This window comes from Callithrix jacchus, chromosome 8 (assembly GCF_049354715.1).
Source record: "Callithrix jacchus isolate 240 chromosome 8, calJac240_pri, whole genome shotgun sequence".
Taxonomy (NCBI): Eukaryota; Metazoa; Chordata; class Mammalia; order Primates; family Cebidae; genus Callithrix; species Callithrix jacchus.
In genome coordinates, this window is record NC_133509.1 from 131419929 (window position 1) to 131436593 (window position 16665).

Genomic DNA, 16665 nt, shown 5'->3' on the forward strand with positions numbered 1-16665 from the left:
CCTGCCTCAGCCTCCCAAAGCACTGAGATTACAGTGTGAGCCACCACGCCAGGCTGTTATTGTTGTATTTTAATTTTTTCGAATATTTTTGATCTGCATTTGCTTGAATCTCCACATGCAGGACACATAGATACTGAGGACTGTAGTTTCAACAAAATGCTTCTGGTCACTCTGCCTTCCGCCAGCTCTGCACGATGCGCAGTGGAAGAGTGTGGCTTCCAGAGCCCACAGACCTGAGCTTCAGTTCCAGCTCCACTTCTGTGGACCAGTTACTTCTCTGAGGTCCATTCTTCTCATCTGCAAAATGGGAGAACAACTTTTCCTCAGGCTGCTGGGGAGATTAAACAAGATCATGATTCAGACAGCTTAGTGTGGTATGCGCATGATGTGCTTCATCAATCTGGCCCCCCTTTCTGTTCGCCTTCCCTCCCTCACCCCCTCACTACCTTCTCTGTGTAGGTCTTCCTCCCAAAAGTCAATATATTTCTGATTTAAGACTTGACCTCTCTGAGTCCCACCTTGGCGACTCTTGATTTGAGTGTAGATATTCCACATCTCAGCGTAGAAGAAAAGGTGGAGTAGAAATTTATACCAGGGACAGGTCCAGGTTTTAGGGGTCCTGGAGCCTCTACAATTTGGGGCACCTTCTTACAGAACTCTAAATTCTAAATTCAGCTCAGGGTGTTGGAAGGTGCCTGGGCGAGTGAGGGGGCCTGGAGCTAAAGTTTCACTCACTTCTCGGCAAATCCCCTTTGATCTGCCCGTGTTAGAATTTCACATGCAGTAAGCCGGGCATGGCGGCTCATGCCTGTAATCCCTGCACTTTGGGAGGCTGAGATGGGGAGATCACTTGAGGTCAGCCTGGCCAACATGGTAAAAGCCCTTCTCTACTAAAATTACAAAAATTAGTCTGGCCTGATGGCACATGCCTGTAATCCCAGCTGCTCAGGAGCCTGAGGCAGGAGAATGGCTTGATCCTGGGAGGCGGAAGTTGCAGTGAGCCGAGATTGTGCCACTGCACTCCAGCCTGGGTGACAGAGCAAGACTGTGTCAAAAAGAAAAAAAAAGAATTCTACCCAAGTAAGCTGGGGCTTCGGGACCTTTCTGTTTATGTGCCTCAGAGCCTAGATGCAACGCCTTCTTCCATGAAGCCCTCCTCAGTGGCTTTCTGAAAGCCCCAAGAGCAGAGCCTGGGGAGGGGAGACCCATAGGGCTGGAGGGCAATGCCCTGACCCCTCACCTACACCCAGGTGCATCAGTTTGGGACAAGAGTGGAGAAAGGCTGCACTTGTTGAGGCTGCTCTTGAAATTCGGCCAACATCCCATCAGAAGCCTCCCTACATATCCTCTGCCATGGAACTGAGAGGTCAGCCTGACCCTCGGCTGGAGCCAGAAGGCAATGGAGCAGGGATGTAGGGAGGCTGCCAGGACCACCCGAGCATGTTCCGATCAGAGATGCAGCTCCCAGCTCCAGGCCTAGTCCCTCACCCATCTCTGCCTCCTTTTCTTTCTGGTCCTCCTTCCCTCTTCTTCCTCCTCTCTTCCCCTTCCCTTTCTCCTGCCCCTCTAGGCTCCTTCCACCTCCTCTTCTCCCTTCTCCCTCCTCCTCTTCTCTTCCCCCTCCTCCCCTCTCCCTCCTCCTCCCTCTTCCATCTCCTCTTCTCTTCCCCTCCTCCCTCTTCCTCCTCCTCCTCTCCTCTCCCCCTCCTCTCCCTTTCTCCTGCCCTCTAGGTTCCTTCCCTCTCCTCTTCCCCCTTCTCTTTCCTCCCTCTTCCCTCTTCCTCCCTTCTTCCCCCCCTCTCTCCCCTTCTCCTGCCCCTCTAGGTTTCTTCCTCTTCCTCCCCTCCTCCTCTACCTCTTCCCTTTTCCCCCTCTCCAGCCTCCCTGGGGTAGCTGGGCTCTGGAGGCCTCTTCTCCCTGTGCAGGTGTCTGCTAGAGTCTAGAGGAGCCCCCCATGCTAACACAGGCCCAGCTGGGGCATTCTGGTTATGACGGAGCTGTCCAGTTGCCTGGAAAGGGCTGACAGCAGACACAGCCCTGGTCGGGCAGAGCAAGTCCCCGGCCAGCTGGTGAGGGGATGGGCCCGAGCCAGGTAATTATTGCCTGGTGCAGAGGTCGAAAGCCGCAGAGCGGCTGATGTACTAATGAAACACAAATGGGACATCTGTGTTCAGGAGTTCAGCAAACCATGAAAAGCCCAACTTTGCCAAGAGTTTATGTACTATTGAGAGCAGGGACAGTCCCTCCAGCTAAGGGAGCAGTGCACACACCAGAAGCCATTTTCCCTGCTGCTCCACACATCCTTTATCTGGGGGTGTGGCAACTTTTTCTTCCCCAGAAAATTATCAGAGCTGGAGGTGTGTTCACCTGTGGAGCCCCTTTCCTGTAGTTCTGAAAGCCCCGATGCTGGGCCCCTGGACACACTCATGGGGAGGGACACTGCGAGGGTGTCTTCCGCCCCCTCCCCAGGCCTGGTCTGAGCATATCCGTACCTTTGCTTTGCCAGCAGAACCAACGTGGGGCATGCGGACTTGTCTGAAGCCAGAGCCTAGAGGACCCCAAGAAGGTGCTGAGTCCACACATTTACTAAGGGGATTGGCAGAAAAGAGGAGTGAGGGGGTGCCTAGAAACTGGGGTTCTCCCAGACCTGCACGCATGCCTGGAGCAACCTCTGCAAGTCACAAGCCTGCGGGGCCCCAGGTCACACTTGTAAAATGAGGGCGTGGCTGAGGGCCCTGTGTTCATTCTGACTCAAGCAACAGAAACTGACTCTGTCCTATCTGACAAAAAAGAGTTTCCTGGCAGGAAGTGAGGGTGTTTTGTGGACTAGGGGAGGCACTGGGCCGGGCACAGGCAGCCATGGGGACTGGGGCAGCAGGAGGCGGGGCTGTCTTCTGGCGGCCCTGCCCTTCCAGGACTCAACCCCAGTGCCCACTGCCCTGTGTCTTGGTACCACGGGGTGTCAATTCCCGAATTCTGGTGGGCAGACTCTTTGGCCCACGCACTTGGGTGTCTTTCCAGTGCATGGGTGGGGGATACCCAGGACCTGCCCCTGCACAGGGAGCTACTTCTGGAAGAGGGGAAATCGCAGAGAGCCAGCCGGCCACTATGCAAACACTGCGTCGATGTGCAACTGCAAATGGGTGTGCCTGTCTCACTGGGGTCTGAAGCCAGGACAGCCAAGGCCTTAGCCTGGCTCTGCACTCCTGACTCTGCGCCTCACTCGCAGCCCCCCGCTTACCCTGGGGCCATGCTTGAGCTGGGGACCAGTGCTTTAGGAAGCACAAGGCTGTGCCCCGCACTTGCCCTCAGGACGCTGCTGCTTCTGTAACCACGATGGCTAATGCGTGCTAGACACTTGCTAGGGGCCCAGCTCTAGCACCTCCCGGACTGTTTGCTGGGTGCCAACGGTAGGACTGGGGTCTTAGCTGACAGTTGCTGGGGCTCATGGCAGTGGGATCAGGACCACCCCCTGCCACTCCGCTAATGATGGCCAAACAGGGATGGGAGTTGGCTTTCCTGAGGCTGAGGCTGAGTCTGGGCTGTGCGGTCCTCTCCAGGGAGCAGCCTGTGAGGCAAGCCATGCCGAAACTGCCCATGAGCTGAGGCTGTGCTTCCAGCAGGGCCTGTTAAAGTGCCGGTCCTAGAGGGCTCAGAGTGTGGCCCACAGTCAGGAACATGGGGCCAAGAGTGTTTGTTGAGAAACGGATCACAGTGGAAGGTCAGCAGCGAGGGCCTGAATGGCCTGGAAAGATGGGCGACTATTCACCCTCCTGGGGCCACTGACCTCCCTCCCTCCGCCCCGCCTCCACGCCCCGCCCACACTCCGCCCCGCCCCACGCCCCGCCCACACTCCGCCCCGCCCCACGCCCCGCCCACACTCCGCCCCGCCTCCACGCCCCGCCCACACTTCCCTCTTCCTCTCTTTTTTGGTTGGTTGTAATCCCCAGGCTGCAGGAGGATTCATGCAGATCATCTTAGGCATTTTCCAGGAAAGGAATTTTGCCAGGCCATGCATTCGACTGAGGCCCTGGGTCACAGGCAGCGAGGCCACCGAAGGCTGCTTCCTCCTGAGGGGTTAGGAGCCCGTGGCTCTTGGGTGAAGCACCAAGGACGGCACTGTGCGTCTTTCCTGATGCGGGTTTTACCAACGTTGTTCCTGTTTTCTCCACGTTGTTAGGAAATGCTAAGAATGCTTTGCAAGTAGATGAGAACACTCACCTGCGAAGCTCTTTCGTAAGCAGGTGTGGCAGACGCTCTTCTGGCTCACTCCAGATCCACTCCCCCACTTCCCTGCTGGCGGAGTCTGATTTACTCTTCCATCTGGCCGGGCTTCAGGTGAGTTGTGTTTGGTCTACGGTTCCCATTCCCCTGAAACTGAAGCTGGTCTGAGGTTGGCCACTTCAGGGTCTTTTGTGTGCGAGGTCATGAAATCCCTCAGTGTTTAAACGTCTTTTTTCCCCCATAGGTTATTGGAGTATAGGTGGTGTTTGGTTACATGAGGAAGTTCTTAAGTGGTGATTTGTGAGATTTTAGTGCACTCCTCACCTGAGCACTAAACACCGTGCCCTATTTGCAGTCTTTGTCCCTCACCCCCTTCCATTCTTCCCTCCAGTCCCCAAAGTCCACTGTATCATTCTTATGTCCTCATAGTTTAGCTCCCACATATCAGTGAGGACATATGATGTTTGGTTTTCCATTTCTGAGTTACTTCACTTGGAATAATAGTCTCCAGTCTCATCCAGGTAGCTGTAAATGGTGTTACTTCATTCTTTTTTATGGCTGGGTAGTATTCCATCATATATATATTTATTTATTTATATATTTATCCACTCATTGATTGGTGGCTCCTGGGTTGGTTCCATGATTTGGCAGCTGCAAATTGTGCTGCTATAAACATGCGTGTACAAGTATCTTTTTTGTGTAAGGACGTCCTTTCCTCTGGGTAGATGCCCAGCAGTGGGATTGCTGGATCAAATGGTAGTTCTGCTTAGTTCTTTAAGGAATCTCCACACTGTTTTCCGTAGCGGCCATACTGGTTTCCATTCCCACCAGCAGTGTAGAAGTGTTCCCCGATCACTGCATCCACGCCAACATCTACTGTTTTTTTGTTTTTTGACGATGGTTATTCTTGCAGGAGTGAGGTGGTATCTCACTGCGGTTTTGATTTGCATTTCCTGATTATTAGTGATGTTGATCACTTTTTCATGTTTCTTGGCCATTCGTGTATCCTCTTTTGAGAATCGTTTATTCATGTCCTTAGCCCATTTTTTGATGGGATGTTTAAACCTCTTTGAGTTGGTGTTTCTGTTGCTTGTGGCCCAGAGCACCCCAGTTGACCCTACATATGAAGGGAAACTTTCTGCTTTTGTGGGAGATTCATGCTATCTGCATGGAACGCTGCATGGGTTACATACAGGTTCTGTGGATGCTGTCACCTTTGATCCCATGGCAGCCCTGAAGCAAGGGAGGTGTGGCATTGGCTCCCTGTCTCAGAGGAGAGCAACTAAGGCTCAGGACAGAGAGCAACATGGTGACAGGGCCAGAACTTCGACTCAGGAGTGGGGATTGGAGGGCTGCAGGAGACAGCCCCAGGTTTTCCTGTGACCGGACAGCTGAGAGTAACAGTGAAGGCACTCGCAAGCTGGAGAAAACCACACCAGGCTTTATGCAATCCCAGTGTGTGCAGCCCAGCTCAGCACTGATGCAGGGAGGTAGCAATGAGCCTCTTTCGTCATAGCAACTGCAGCATCTCTTAACGTGTGCTCTGGACCAAACCTGACGCATGTTCTCATTAGTCCCCGCAGAGGTCCTAGAAGGCTGCTCACATTCTTAGATGAGGAAACTACGGTCGAGAAAAGTAAGTGGAAGCTTCTGAGCTGGGACTCAGGTCTGTCAGTGTGGCCTCACGGTGCTAAATGGAAACACGGCGTCTCCATCCAGGACACAATTGCACAAAGCTCATGCATTGCGCAGAGCACTTGCGCCGACCTGGGGTGAAGCGCAGCTAGTGCGTTTGTAGCTGAGCAGGCACGTTTTTTAGGTGGCGCCCTGGGCCCTGGGCAGTGAGTAGCTCATGGTTGGGAACTTGCTTCAATGGCTCCAGCACCCTGAGACCCGGCATAGTGCCTGGGACTCAGGAGGTGCTCCCCTGGTGTTTGTTGAATGAATGAACAAGCATCTGTGATTGTGGCTGAGCTATCCAGAGCAGTTTAGAAAGTGAACATCGACTGTTGGACTTGGGTAGGGGCCTCTCATATGGCAGATGTAGAAACAGGCCGGGGAAGGTCTAAGATCGTGCTGTGTGTTGGGGAAGGGTCTAGAGTTCAGGCCTCCTGACATGTAGGCCAAGATGGGCCAGGGGGCCTCCATGTTTTATTTGTAGGAAATACCACGTGGTCAGGAGCTATGTTGGGAGGGGAGGGAGGCGGTGGGTATGTGTGTCTGGGGAGGGGAGAGGGGAAGTATGCCGAAGACTGTGCAGGACTGCATCGAGTGGGGTGCCGCCAGGAGCTGCTGTCCTTCCCAGGGCAGGAGGTCCTTCGGCTACTGCCACCCACCTTGCCACTTCTCTGGACCAACTCGACGAAGTGAGTGGCCATATTGGATATGGAGCTGCCATCAGTGTCTGGCCTCTCTGGCCAGTGTACTGAGTATGTCAGGGAAGGGAACATTTACTGGACTTCTAATCCCAGGCTGCTGAGCCTTAGGGGTCTAGGGGTTGCATCTGGAGCAAAGAGATGTTGCAACAGTCTTGCTCTGAGGTTGAGAGAAGGCGGGCTGGGATAGGGGTTCGTGGAGTTTCCCTGCCTCAGGAGTCCCCCGGCACCCATTCGAGCTGGCGGGACCAATGTGAGAGGCTCCGTGGGGCTTGACTTTGTACTGCCAGCAATGAACTTTGCTCAAAAGTGCTCTGTAGGCAGAAAGAGGAGTAGCAAAATGGCATTCATGCGCTATTTCAGGATTGCTGGCCCTGAACATTTATCACTTACTGATGCATATAATTTGCCTGATGACTCAGTTTCATATATTTTAGTTTCCAAAGATAAACAGTTTTGCATATTTCCTGCAAATGGGGGTTATATTTAATAATCTCTGGGTAGGAGGGTTGGATGCTGGGGACAGGGACAGGGAGTTAGAGGAAGGCAGAGGACTTGGGTCGGGGCAGCTTGGGCAGCGCCATCTGGAGGCTTGGCCTGTGCTTAGAATCTGGGCAGGAGGTGGCTTCAGTCTGCAAGACTTACAGGATGGGGTGCAGAAGGCTGACACAAAGATGAGGTCGCCTTTAGAGGGGTTGAATTGAATGAATACAGGCTTTGGTGCCTGGTTTTGGAGTCCGACTAGGCTGGGCATCAGGGTGGAACATGGGGGTCTTCAGCCAAGGCCAATCAGGCTCACCTTTGACCACACATTACAGACCTGGCCCTGGCCGGCCTTCTCATCAGCCCTGCTCACAAACAGGTCAACCTGAGAGCAGCAATGTGTTGTGTCTCTGAAGACACTGGGAAGCTTGCATGGCACACTAGGTCCTGGTGTGGAAGCCCCAGGAGATAATACTGTCCATATCACTGCCAAGCTGGACTCCAGTCCCAGCTCTGTTACTGACTCGGGTGCGACTTTGGACAGAGTTTAATCTTTTTGAATCTCGACAGTAACATTGACCTTACAGGGCTTCTCAAAGGCTGGGATGATGTAGTACATGTAAAAACACGTAGCACAATGCTGGGCTCGTAGTAGATGCTCAATAAATGCTTCTCTCCAAAAATGTGTGTTAAGATACTCAGGGCCACTAAAATTGTTGCTCTAGGTTTCTATCCTGAAGGAGGGACTGTCTAGTTGAGAAGGCAGAGCACTTCATCAGGCAAGTCAGGCTATGGTAGCCAGAGTGGGTCTGATTCACTTGTGGTCCTGAATCAGACGCTGGGTGGTTAGTGTCAGAAACCCAGTGCAAATGGTTTGAGTAGATTCTTATAATCAAATAGGCCAGGGGTAGCTGGCTTCCACTACATCTGGCTGCAGGACACCAAGTGACATTCTTGGGGCCTGGTCTTGTGCTTGCTGTCTCTGGGAGGGTTCTGTCCCTTGTGGTGCCAAGATAGCTGCTGGAAGCTTCAGGCTCATAGCCACCTTCTCAGAAGCAACAGTGGAAGTGAATTCTTCTCCTTCCCATCAGCCCAGCTGAAAGGCTTAGCAATGACTCTCATTGACTCAATTGCCAGCTTGGGTCACGTGCCCGTCCTTGAACCAAGGCAAAGGGGTCTGCAGGTAGAGTGAGTATTCTTGCTCTCAACTCCTCAGTCTCCTTGTCTGTGAGAAAACCATACATCTCCTATGCCTCATGCCTGGCAGTGCCTCCTGTGGGAGGAATGTACTTGTCCTCTCCACTAACCTTGAACTTGGCATGTGACTTGCTCTGGCTCACGGCGTGTGAGCAGATGTGATATGCACCATGTCTGAGCAGAGTTTTCATATTACAGATTCCACCCGCTCCTTGCTCTTTTCTTTTTCCCTCTAGAAGGGGCTGTCTCAGATAGAGACTGCTCCTTCAGCCTGGACCCAGATGTGAAGAAGCCACGTGGAACAGAGCTGCAGCTGACCTGAAGTCTGTATGAAATGAGTACCAGAGACAAATGTTTGCTGCTGGAAGTCACTGAGATCTGAGGATCATTTGTTACTGCAGCATCTAGCAGAAACTGACCGATACACAGAGGGAATGGGTCCTTGGTGGGTGGAAACAATATATATGCCGCAGAGAGGCAGACTCCGAAAGCCCCATGAATTCAGAGAGAAACACCCCATGCCTGGCTGAGGGCTTGAAACAGGAGGCAGGAGATAGGGGGACGTTGGTTTTTGGTGACCTTACTGGGCTCGCTGAGGCAGTGCAACACCTGTTTCTCTGGACCATTACTACACAGGTCAGATTGTGAGTCTTGCCCTAGATTCAGCATTCTCTGAGAGTTTCCTTAAGACACAGTCTTGATCATATTACTTTCTTGCTTAGACTCCCTCAGTAGGTCCCCACTGCCCCAGGATAAAGTCTAGACCCCCAAGCGTGTCCTGCATGGCCTGCCTTACATGTCTGAGTCTGGGCATTCTAAGTGCTAGTGAGCCACAAAGTGTGTGCATCCTGGTGCCCAGCCCATCTCCACTGCTGCCCCGGGGGCAAATCCACATCACCCCTTAGCGGGACTACGGCTGGTGCCTCCTGACTGGAAGGCTTCCACTCAGCTCCCTTCCAGTCCGCCCTCCACCCAGCCACTTCTCAAATGTAAACCCCATCTTGTTGCCATCCCACCGCCATGTACACAATACAATCCGAACTCCTTCTGGAGTGGGTGGGGAAGCTTGTGTTTTCCCAAACTGACCACATCTGTATTCTCTTCTTACAATGTGATGCTGACACTCCTCCCATGGAGGGGCTCCGTGTCTCTCCCCTCAGTGTGGGTGGGCTTGTGATTGTGGTGAAAAAGACACTCCAGAGGTGGGATCATGAGAGGTGACATGATTTCCACCTGGCTGTCTTGGGACACCTACTCCTGGAGCCCAGCCACCTGCCAGGAGAAACCTCAAGCAGGCTGTGTGGAAAGGAAGGCAGGTCTCTGACCACAGCCGAAGCCAGCATGAGCGTGAGCTGCCTGGGAAGTGACCTTTCCAGCCGCCATCCAGCTACACCAGCTGACTCCGCATGGAGCTGTTGGTGAAGCAGACTGATAGATAAAGGTGCTTCAGGAAGGAGAGAGAAGGGGAGGGAGAGAGCTGGGGAAGAGGAGTGTCATTTCCCATGCTCTTACTGTATGCATGACTGCCTGAACACAGATGCCTTTCTTATGAGAGAAACTGAGGCTTTAAGAAGCCAGCTCTTTTACTTGTGGCCACCCTGCTGGCAAGGTGACACCTATGGGTAAAGTCCAGCTCCCCTAGGAGCCCTACCCCCTGTTTCTGCCCATTTAGAGCCTTCTCTTCCTCTGCAGGTCTTGGACCCAGTGAACCTCTCAGCTGCCTTGTGAGTGAGGAAGTGTCTTGGCCAGCCTCTCTGCTCCAGTGACCTAGTGGACTCTTTCTTCTTGGGTGTTTGTGCTAGAAGGGTGCCATGGGAGAGGGCACTGTGGTGGGCAGGGACCTGTGGGGCTCCTAGTCGGGGGGGGCAGCCAGCTCCCAACTCTGCCCTGCAGTCAGATTCCCATGTGGTTGTGGTCTCCTTGAGAATGGGCTCTGTTCCCTGGCTGGAGCCAGCAGTGTAAGGTGGAGGAAGATCTTAAGGTCTGAGTGTTTCCATAGCAGTGAGACCAATGAGGAGGACAGACAGTTCTGTGAATCCAGCAGGAAACAAGGACCGCCACTACCCATGCAGAGCTGGTCTGGTCCAGGAGACACATAGACGCCATAGTGTGATCAGTGGGAAGTGACCTCTCCAGCCCCCATCCAGCTACGTCAGCTGACTCCGTATGGAGCTGTTGGTGAAGCAGACTGATAAATAAAGGTGCTTCAGGAAGGAGAGAGAAGGGGAGGGAGAGAGCTGGGGAAGAGGAGTGCCATTTCCCATGCTCTTACTGTATGCATGACTGCCTGAACACAGATGCCTTTCTTATGAGAGAAACTGAGGCTTTAAGAAGCCAGCTCTTTTACTTGTGGCCACCCTGCTGGCAAGGTGACACCTATGGGTAAAGTCCAGCTCCCCTAGGAGGCCTACCCCCTGTTTCTGCCAAGATCAGAGACCCCAATCCTCTGTGGGCATCCGGGAAGGCTTCTTAGAGGAGGAGGCAGCTGTGTGACTCAGATTCAATAGGCTTGGGCATGGTAGTTGAGATTAGTCCACCTCTCTGAGCCTCAGCAACATCTGAACTGGTTTCAAAGTCTGGATAGGAGGCAGCCACAACAAAGGAGGTGAGAAAGAGGTTCTGGGCAGAGAAACTGCTCGGGGGTATATGCGGAATCAGGTTCCAAGTGCATGTGGGCAGGAGATGGGGCTGGCACTGGGTCTGGCCCATCGGGGTTTGGACAAGGTGTGAGCATCAGCCAGGGACTTGATGACTGCGTCACTTGTGTACATCTGCATATCTGAAAGACGAGGCTCAGTTGGTCTGCAGTGATTGCCTATTAATTGTGATGGGACTCACTGGTCCCTGTCTCAATGAGAGTTTGGTTTGGCTATATCTTCACCCAGTTCTTATCTTGAATTGTAACTTGTAGTGGGAGGGACCTGGTGGGAAGTAATTGAATCATGGCGGTGGGTTTTTCCTGTGCTGTTCTCATAATAGTGAATGAGTCTCATGAGATCGGATGGTTTTATAAAGGGCAGTTCCCCTGCACACGCTCTTGCCTGCCACCATGTAAGACATACCTTTGCTCTTCCATGATGTTCCACCATGATTATGAGGCCTCCCCAGCCATGTGGAACCATGGATCCATTAAACCGCGTTTTCTATAAATTACCCAGTCTTCGGTATTTCTTCATAGCATATGAAAATGGACTAATACAGGACTTATCAAGGACACATTTGGATTCTGCTAGAAAGATGTGCACTTGCCCCTGTGACTTCCTTCCTACCTGGCAGATCACCCAAGGCAGGTGGAGAGTTTTACGTTCCTTACTGGGGCATGGCAGGAATCGAGTTGACAGCCACAAATGGGGGCAGTGCTGTCTTTTCAGTTCTTGCTTTGGTTGTCCTGGAGATGCTGGGGACTGAGAGGTGGACTCCAGGCTCACTTGCCGAAGCTGTGGTGCTCCAAGCCTGGGAATAGTGAGGTCTGGGCAGGACGCTTGGCCACCGGCCCAGAAAGAGTTGGAATAAAGGGTTGTGTGTTCCTAGACTGACCCTGTATTAGTCTGTGCAGGCTGCAATAACAGAACATCACAGACTGGGGAGCTTATAATAAACTCAGGCATTTATTTTTCATGGTTCTGGAGAAGCCCAAGAACAAGGTGTCAGCAAATTCTGCATTGGGTGAGGGCCCACGTCCTGATTCATAGAAGCCGCCTTCCTGTTGTGTCCTCACATGGAGAAACAAGGGCTGGAGACCTTTCTGGGACCTCTTTTTATAAAGTCACTAATTCCATGGATAAGGGCACCACCCTCATGACCTAGTCACTTCCCAAAGGTGGGAGTCATACCATCACCTCGGAGGTTAGAATTCAACACTGAATTTTGGTGGTGGGAGGTGGGCATACACATTCAAACCCTTTCAGGCCTTCCTGCCCTCCTGCATCTATCACCTCGTGGGTAAATTGTCCCGTGCCCTAGCTCAGTGTGGCTGGGGAAAGCTTGGAGCCCAGAACGTGGAGTGAGGCTGGGCTGGGGCTGGAGCTGGGCTTTGCCAATTGGTAGCTGGGCCTTCTGGGGGAGATGCCTCTACTTCTGAGCCCAGTGTCCTCACTGTGGCCATGGAGGTGGGCATGTGTGCCCTGCGGAGCTGCTGGCAGAGCTGAGAAGAGGATGACAGGCCTGCAGTGGCCCCAGCAAGCATGAGGGCCTCTCCTCACCATTGTCGCCTTCTTCCCCATGGACTTATCGTGACCATATTCACTGCTGTTCTCTGCTTTTCTTCTCTTTTCAAAATCCTTTTCACGTAAGAGAGCTGTTGGAAGAGCTGGGTCCCTCCTCTCCCTTCCTGGGTCCCCTACTACCCCTTTGGTGTAGAGTGTGGGGGGCTCAGGGCGAGTCTGTCCTCTGCTTTGGGGCCTGGTGAAGCCTGATTTGTTGTTGTACATTTAGTGCTAGTGGAAACCTGGCACAGAGAAGGCGTTTGCTTGAGGCTTGCTGGATGAAAACCTGAAATGAAGTCTTCTTGAGAGGTGGGAGCTGGGACCACACTGTCAGCTGCATGAAGGGACCCCCGAGAGTCATCCTGCTTGGCAGCACCCAGACATTTGTGTGGCACTCCTTCTGTTTGGTCCTCTGTGGAGCAAAATGACCCATCTCATCTAAATCCAGGCTCTTGCTCCCTTTTCAGCCCCTGCCCAACTGGCTGCCCGCATCTCAAGCCTCCCATAGGCTCAGTCCCACTCAGGCCCTGAGCCACTGAGAGTCTGTCCTGGGAGGACTCTGGAAACTCCCTCCCCTGCCAAGTGGTCCCACAAAGCCCCTGCTGCCCATGAATTTGGGTCCCCATGGGAAACAGGGGTCCCGCTGGCATCCTCCCTCCTCAGCCCTCGCTCCCAAGCCCCCAAGCATGCTGCCCGTCATGTGGTCATGGGCTTTTGACAATGACATCTTTATATACTTTTTTCTTCTGACTATGAAATTAATATGGGTCCACGGTGGAAAATTTGGAAAACACACAAAATGACAATGGAGAAAATTTTGTGGCTGAATTTTGGCGGCTGAATTTGTGCTGTGAATGTGTCTCTTTGCCTTGCCTAGTTCTGTTTTTGAGATTTCCTCAACTTTGCCTGCTTGGCCGTCTATCGGGTTTAGAATTTTTTAGTCGTACTTTTAACTTGTTAGGCCCTTTCTCAGTCTCTGGTTGCTCCTTTTGTTGTTGTTTCACGAGCATCCATTTTTGTTTAACAAGTGCAGCATCTTCCGTGAGTTCTGTTGCTGTTTCCTTCCATTATGTTTTTCTTCAATCTACTTTTCTGTGAAAGGCTTTTTTTTCCGATCTGGTGATCACATTTGGCGATCCTCGGCTGCCCTAAAGATATTTAAGAGTGAGGCACTAAAAAGCTGACCAGGAACGTTGGGTCCGAGGGCTGGGGCTTGTAGACTAATGTTTCTCATTATGGGATGGTTTGATGGCAATCTGGTCATTCTCTTGTGGGGAAGGTGCCCCAAATGTCCGTATCTGTAGATCTTTTCCCTTGAACTAGTTCCTCAAAGGACACTCTCCAGATCTTGTACAGGGAGTGGGAGTGTGTGTGTGGAGGAGATGGTGATATATAAACCTGGCTGCCAAGATTCTGAACCAAGTCGGGAAAGGGACCTGAGGCTTCCCCCATGTTCCCACTTTTGGCTTTCTCTTAATGCTTCTATTTTCAGTAGGGTCTTTGCTGGGCCTGGGGTTGTTGAATGTACAATCTAGTTCATTTTCATCACAAAATAAGCTGTATTCCAGTCTTCTCCTGGGGTGGAAGGGCCAATTTCATAGGTGCCCTGGGTTGGGGTCACAGAGGAAATCTGGTGGTCACGGAGGAAATCTGATCAATTAATCCTGGTTTGCTTGGGGCTGGCTGTCCTAGTTTTAGTACCCAAAGTTTTTCATCCTCTCCATTGCCCCAAAGTCCCAGGCAAACTGAGACAGATGATCATCCTTTTTGGCCATCCTGCCTACCTTCCAACAATCCTCCTGTCTTCAGCCCCACCCCACTCTCCAGCATTCAGATGTCTTTGATTCTTCTAGCTCTTCAGCTTTTCTGGAGTGATATGGGGGCTGGGGGACAGGCTTGCTTCTCATTGCCCACCCTCCTCCCCACCCCTTGAAATCAATTAGGTCTTAGCTCTCTGGTCTGCTGAGTCAATTACCACTGATCTATCAACTGTCCATCTTCCAGAATTCTGTCGACATCTCTCATCTCCTGGTTCATCTTTCCTGTGTTCCTTGTCCTTGTGGGTTGATAGCTCTTTCGTTCTGTTACCATCCCTTGGGTGGGCTTCCTGAACCTAGAGTGAAGGCGTGTGTCTCATCTGTCTGGCTTAACTGCAAGTCTTTCTGTGTTTCCATTTGAGCCGCCATCAGCAAGACTGGCTGCTCCTTCCTCCCAGCCCCACTCAGAGCTGAGTATTGTATAACACCAAGGCTCTTCTAAAACCATCAATCCACGGCTGTTGAATTTTAGCTCTATATTTAAATGGACCAAATCCCTGGCACCAGCGCTTTTACCATATTTCTTTCTTTTGTGAGTCTTTATGGGAACTGGATGAATTTGATGAGAGTCATTTTTTTCATGGGTGCTATATTCCCAGGGTTTTCATGTTTGCGAACATCTCCTGTTACCATGATATTCCAATAGGGTATTTTCAAGTTATAATCTCCTGGTCACACTTCATCACTCTAGAACCCTGCAGCTATTTCTCTGGAGCTGCTGGCATTGAACATGGCTGCAGAGGTCTTTGGCCAGTTAGCTTTTTCACTTTGTGACTGATTTGCTTTTTCTGTCTTGACCCCCAAAGAACTCATTTTTATCTGTGATGTCCTATAGTTTAACCAGGCAGTGTTTCGGTGTTCAAGGCTCTCCATTAAGTTTTTCTTGAACATTGTATGTATATATTTTTGATCTTTTGGAAAAGTTATCCATTTAAGAGAAATCTTCTTGTATCCTTTCTTTACATCCTCTGTTTAATTTGTTGGATTCTTTGCATCAGGGACCCAGATTTCTTTCATTGTACCATCCTTACCAGTTCTCTATATGTCATCATTTTTTTTGAGAGAGAGAGTTTCACTCTGTTGCCTAGACTGGAGTGCAGTGGCACAATCTTGGCTCACTGCAAACTCTGCCTTCTGGATTGAAGCAATTCTCCTGCCTCAGTCTACCAAGTAGCTTGGACTACAGGCACCCACCACCATGCCCAGCTAAGTTTTGTATTTTTAATAGAGATGAGATTTCGCCATGTTGGCCAGGCTGGTCTCGAACTCTTGACCTCAAGTAATCTACCCATGTCAGCCTCCCAAGTGCTGAGGTTACAGGCGTGAGCCACTGCACCTGGCCTCTCTATGTCATCTTTTCTCTACTTTAATCTCTTTGTTCCATTTGCATTCACGAGTTTTCTCAAGCTTTTCCACTGTTTCAAGAATTTTAAGAAAGTCTTCTGTTCCTTGTTTGGAAGGTGGTGGTTGCTCTTGTAGCACCGTTTGGCTTCCATCTGTACCCTTAGGTCTGAGCAATGTCCTTGTTGATCTTTTCCTGTTGTTTTAGTGTCTTGTCTTTGTGCTTCTGTTTTATTGAGTTCCCGTTCTCATTCATTATTCAATCATGAGGAATCCTTTCTCTTCCTTGAGTTTGCTCTCTGTTAGGTCAGAATGGCTTCTCCATATCTCCCTCCCTCTCTCCTCTTTCATTCCTGAGGACTGCCTGCATTCATGGTGCTTTTCAAGTTGCCCCATTGGGATGGACTTGGGTACAGGCCTATGGGTGTGTGGGTGGCCCCGGTGTAGGGGAGATGGTTCAGCGAGGGAGCCAGGATGGGAGGTCTTTGTCAGGCTCCAGGGCTTCTCTGCTTCATCTGAGGGAATGTTAAATGCCTTCTACCAGTTTGCATCCTTGGTTCATGGTGGGCTTCAGATGGCTCCCCAGTCTGGTAAAGCCCTGAGAACTCCTTCTGCTGGCATGTTGTCCCGCTGAGTTTCAGGTGGGCTCTGGGGGACCAGGGCAGGAAGAGTGACATGTGGTCTTGGTGGGTAAGGGTCTACAGAAAAGCCTGGCAGGGATGGGAACAGGGGCCCTGGGAAAAGGCAGTTAAGTGCTGGGGCCCCAGGGTGATGTGCACCTAACAGGAAGCAGTGGCCATCGTCCAGTCTCATGTTAAACATTTTCAATATATGCTGGACACGGTGGCTCACGCCTGTAATCCTAGCACTTTGGGAGGCCGAGGTGGGTGGATCACCTGAGTTCAGGAGTTCAAGACCAGCCTGGCCAACATGGTGAAACCTTGTCTCCACTAAAAATAAAATAATTAGCCAGGTATGGTGTCGGGTGCCTGTAATCCCAGCTACTTGGGAGGCTGAGGCAGG

The 16665-nt window shown here is 51.6% G+C and overlaps 1 long non-coding RNA gene across 3 annotated transcripts in view; it reads left to right on the plus strand.

Annotated features, from left to right (window-relative positions):
* The first annotated feature begins 3920 nt into the window (after positions 1-3920).
* The window catches only part of LOC128928871 (uncharacterized), a 206764-nt gene continuing 194019 nt past the window's right edge, over positions 3921-16665 (plus strand). For all 3 annotated transcript variants that reach the window (XR_008474590.2, XR_008474591.2, XR_008474592.2), the window contains exon 1: positions 3921-4338. This is a non-coding gene — a long non-coding RNA (uncharacterized LOC128928871). The remainder of the gene's footprint in view (positions 4339-16665) is intronic.